This window comes from Herpailurus yagouaroundi, unplaced genomic scaffold (assembly GCF_014898765.1).
Source record: "Herpailurus yagouaroundi ecotype Mexico unplaced genomic scaffold, PumYag 100, whole genome shotgun sequence".
NCBI lineage: Eukaryota > Metazoa > Chordata > Mammalia > Carnivora > Felidae > Herpailurus > Herpailurus yagouaroundi.
The window spans coordinates 41,315,205-41,320,147 of NW_024412391.1; the positions used below are offsets into that span (position 1 = coordinate 41,315,205).

Genomic DNA, 4,943 nt, shown 5'->3' on the forward strand with positions numbered 1-4,943 from the left:
GTGTTGTTGATACTGTTTGTCTGCAGACTACACTTTCAGGAACAAGAGTAGAGTGTCTGATGGAGGCTGGCAACATAGAATAAGCCGAGACAGCAAAATCAAACAGACCTGAAAGCCAGCAAAGGTGGTGACCAGGCATGTGGTTTCTGGAGTAAAGTGCCTGGCACAGTTTCTTACTAGCTATGTGACCTTGGGCCATCTACTTAAGAGTTTTCCCGTCTGATGATGGTAACTCATGGAGTGGTTGTGAGGACCAAGCATCACGCTTCCGAAGGACTCAGACACATACATGTGCATTATCAGTAGCATGATTATGTATCCCAACTCCACTTACTAGCCTGGTGCCCTTGGCAAATGAACTTAACCTCTCTGGGCTTCGGCTTCTTCAAATGTGAAATGGGAAATCATAACATCCATCTTACGAGATGGGCTTTACATAAAGAGACGGCATGTAACATTCTTAGCACGGTATTTGACCCATGCACGTGATCAATAGATGGTTATTCCTCACGTTAGTTTCATTTGAATGGTGATAAATCATTTTGACCTCCCATAGGTAATTCTCCATTTAGCCATCTGCCAGCGCTCAGAAACTTCTCCTGCCCCCGCCCTCCACAGGCCCCGGGCTGAGGGCCAGATGACAGGAGATGCAAAGCTCATCTCACTCTTTATTTCAACGTGTTATACTTCAACAGCAGGACCTGTTTTTATTACCCTACTGAGTTCACATGGGTAGCTTTGGGCAGCAGCAATTATTGTCCTTATTAATTTATAGACGAAGAAACAGCCGTGGCTCTGACATGTTGGATTTTCTCGAGCAAGTCCCATATGAAGGATAAAAGCTCCTAATTCTAATCAGAGCCAGAGAAAATACTCCTGACTTCATGCTTCTTTAAATCCTCTCTTGCAAAACCCTTTGAAGACTGCAACATTCCAGGTGTTGTACCGGATTCCAAGAACCCGCGGCAGAGGTGTGAACAAATTGAACCTCTGCAGGGTCACCGGCTAGGGGTCTGGGGGAGGATGGGGAGCAGCAGGCTCTGACAGGTGGGGATGGGGACAGACCGCATATGAGGTGTCACAGAAGAGGTGCTGTTGTGGCAGTGAAGGTTCAGGAGGAGTTGATAAGTGGGAAAGGCGTTCAGGAAGAGAGAACAGCATGGACAGTGGCGATAAGGTAGGAAACTGCTTGGGATGGTCAGGTCAGTATGTTTGGGGAATGGCAGGTGGCCAGAGTGGAAGAAGATAGGGCTAGAAAGTTAGCCTGGGCCAGACTCTAAGGCAGATAAAAGAGCTGGGATTTCATCCTGTTAGCCGTCAGAGGATGACCACGTAATTCATCATCCATCTAGGTCACTTTTGGGAATAAAAGGGCAGGTAGCCCAGATGGAATCAGAGAACACCCAACACACAACTGCCCTGGTCCAGGCTAACAGGGACGTCCAGTCACCCTAGCTCTGGAAAAACCTGAAGGCCGGACACTGTTCCCGTTTGGGTGTATGAGAGCAGATTCTGGTAGCAGTGCAGATTGGGAAGGAGAGGCCGTGCCTACAGTCGGGCAGATAGCTGGGAAGGCAGCGGGGGGTGGAGAGGAGAGATGTCCAGGAATGGTTTTGTCAGAAATGCAGTGGATTGAATATATGGGGACAGAGGGAGGGGGAGGGAGAATATTTCATGACTCGGAATTATCCAGGCTGGGTGATGTGAGGACTAAGCTAAGGAAGACAAGAAGAGGAGCAGGTTTGGGGGAGAGCTGGTACAGTCCGAGGCACGTCGAGTTGGAGACACTTGCTCAAAACCGTTGTCAGTGTCAGCGTCCCACAGGCGGTTAGGGCTCAAGGCGTGGAGCTCACAGGTGGAGACTGGGGACAGAGACTGGGTCACTATAGATAACGGTGCTAGGAGGAAGTTGCTGAAAATCACCAAGGGAGAGGAGCTAGGGAGGGAGAAAATATGAAATATGAAACCTAGGATGCACTTGCAAGAAACGGGAAGGGGCTGGTGGGAGAAGAGGAGCTGGGGAAGAAAGATGGGGTCAGAGCGGGTAGAAGGGCAAACGGGAGAGAGAGCGCCCCAGAAGGTGATAGAAGGAGCAGGTTTGGGGACTGACGAACGATTCGTTCATTCAGGACCCTCAGCTCGCGTGGGATGAAGACTGACACCATTCCTGACGCGAGAGCGTCCATCGTTGTTCAACTTTCTGGAGCGGTGGGAGTGGGACCCTGGCCACACGGCACGTTGAAGGCAGCAGGGGCATGAGTCCTCGAAGCCAACTCTGGACCCTCTTCCCTGGAGGCTCCGATGGATCTGAAGGAGAAGGAGCTTGCAGCGGCTTGAGGGTGAGGCAATTTCCCTGCTTCCTCATGCTGTTTACTTCTGAGTCTAGTGGAAACATGTGGTTAGGAAATTAGAGACAGAGACGCTGAATTTACCCCAGGTCCCCTGGGTCTCACTTTCACAGTCTGGGAGCTGAACTTGAAGCGTTTTTTCCTTGTCCAGAGCGGTAGCGGGTTTAAGCAATTGTGTTGAGAGCGTTTTTCAGCCCCAAATCTTGATGTCTTTGCTTGTCTTTGGATGTAACTTGGTAATGGCCCAGTTAGGACATTGCAGTGTCTGCTACTTTCGCACACACATCGGTGGTGTAGGCCACGAGCGCTTTGCTATTATAAACAATGAAAAAAATCAATTGAAAGAAGTTTACTTAATGAATATTCATGACTCTGTGCGTAAGACCAAAGATGGATGAATCCTGTGCCCTGAGAGCAATTGGGTTATTTGTCTTATTATTGAGTTGTAAGAGTTCGTTATTTATAGATGCCGGAGAGCAAACCTTACAAGACACATGATCTCCAAATATCTTCCCCTATTCTGTGGGTTGTCTTTCTACTGTAATCGTGTCCTTTGAAGCACATTTTTTATTTTGAGAAGATCCAGTTGATTTATTTGTTGGCATACGAATGTTCATAGAATTCCCCGTAAGGTTGGTAGTAATGTCTCGATTTTAGTACTTTTATTCTTCTCTCGGTGTCAGTCCAACTAAAGCTTTGTAAATTTTATGAGGTTCGCATCAATTGACAAATGGGCAAAGGATCTGAATATACATTTCTCCAAAGAATATTTGCCAATGCCGATGAGCACACAGAGGGATGTTCAACATCATTAGTCTACCCATCATCTACTAGGATGGGTAGAATAAAAAAAGACAGAAATAACATGTGTGGGTAAGGATGCGCAGAAATTGAAACCCCTTGTGATTGCTCACAGAAATGGGAAATGGCATGGCCTCTTTGAAAAACAGTCTAATTGTTCCTCGGAAAGTTAAACAGAGACCTTGGAGACACCCCTACCCCAGAGCTGCCTGCGCTGCCTAGCCGTGGTGAACCCCATGACGTTCTCCAACATCGCCACGGACAACAAACCCTTGGGCCGCGTGTCCTTTGAGCTGTTTGCGGACAAAGTTCCAAAGACAGCAGAGAACTTTCGTGCTCTGAGCACTGGGCCAAAAGGATTTGGCTCTAAAGGTTCCTGCTTTCATAGGACTATTCTGGGATTTCTGTGCCAGGGCAGTGACTTCCCACACCATTAATGGCACTGGCGACAAGTCCATCGATGGGGAGAAATGCAATGATGAGAATTTCATTCTGAAGCACACGGACCCCGGCATCTTGTCCATGGCCAATGCTGGACCCAACACAAATGCTTCCCAGTCTTTCATCTGCACTGCCGACACTGAGTGGCTGGATGGCAAGCATGTGGTCTTGGCAGGGCGAAAGAGGGTATGTTGTAGAAGCCATGAAACACTTTGGGTCCATGAATGGCAAGACCAGCAGGAAGATCACCATTTGACTTGTGTTTTTATCTTAACTACCAGACCATTCCTTCTGTAGCTCAGAAGAGCCCCCTTCACCCCCATCTGCTCAAATTGTTCGATAATCTTTGTGCTTTCGCTGCAGTTCTATGGGTTCCACATTTTCCTTACTCTCCTCCAAGTCTGGCTGGATTGCAGAGTTAAGTTTATGATTATGCAATAAGAACTAAACAAACAGAAAATAGTTAAACAGAGAGTAATCATGAGACCCAGAAATTCTATTTCTAGGTACATACCTAAGAGAATTAAAAACATGTGTCACGCAAAAGGGTGTAAACAAATGTTCATAGCAGCATTATTTGTAATAGCCAAGAGGTGAAAACAACCCAGATGGCCATCAACTGATTAACAAATACAATGGAATATTATTCTACCCTAAAAAGGAATAATGTTACATGCTACAAAATGGATGAAACTTGAAAACACTATGCTCCGTGAAAGAAACGAGATGGAAAAAGCCCCATATTCTATGATTCCATGTATATAAAATGTCCAGAGTAGGTGAATCCATAGAGACAGAGCGTGGCTTAGTGTTTTCCAGAAGCAAGCCAGGGGGAGGGAGAAAGGGGGTGACAGGGTTCCTTTTGGGGTGGTGAAAATGCTCTGGAATTAGATAGGGGTGATGGTTGTACAACTTTGTGAATGTACTAAAAACCATTTTTTAAAGGGTACTTTAAAAGGGCAGATCCTATGGTTGTAAACTGTATCTCAATTAAAAATTAAAAAGACTTCATGAACACCATTAGGCTCTTGACCCCACCATTTTCTCCCAATTTGTCTTATCGACTCCTGACCTCACTGCCTTCCCCATACAGATCGGTTGTCTATGCCTTTACCCACAGTATTGCCTCTGTCCCTCTGGAATGATGTCCTGTTCTCCACCTCGTTTGCAAGACTAACTCCTACTCATCCCGCAAAACCGCAAGCACTTTTTTCCTGCAGAAAGACTTCCTGAACCCTCCAGAGTTCATTTCTCCCTCCCCTGTGTCCCCCCCCCTTGTCCCTCGTATATACTTGCAACATTTATCACACAGGTCTAATTACTTTGTTTAGGAAATGAGCTCTTTGAGAGAGA

At 46.6% G+C, this 4,943-nt stretch overlaps 1 pseudogene; it reads left to right on the plus strand.

Moving 5' to 3' along the window:
- Positions 1-783: 783 nt before the first annotated feature.
- On the plus strand, positions 784-4,591 carry LOC121028534 (peptidyl-prolyl cis-trans isomerase A-like; annotated as a pseudogene).
- The last annotated feature ends 352 nt before the right edge of the window (positions 4,592-4,943 follow it).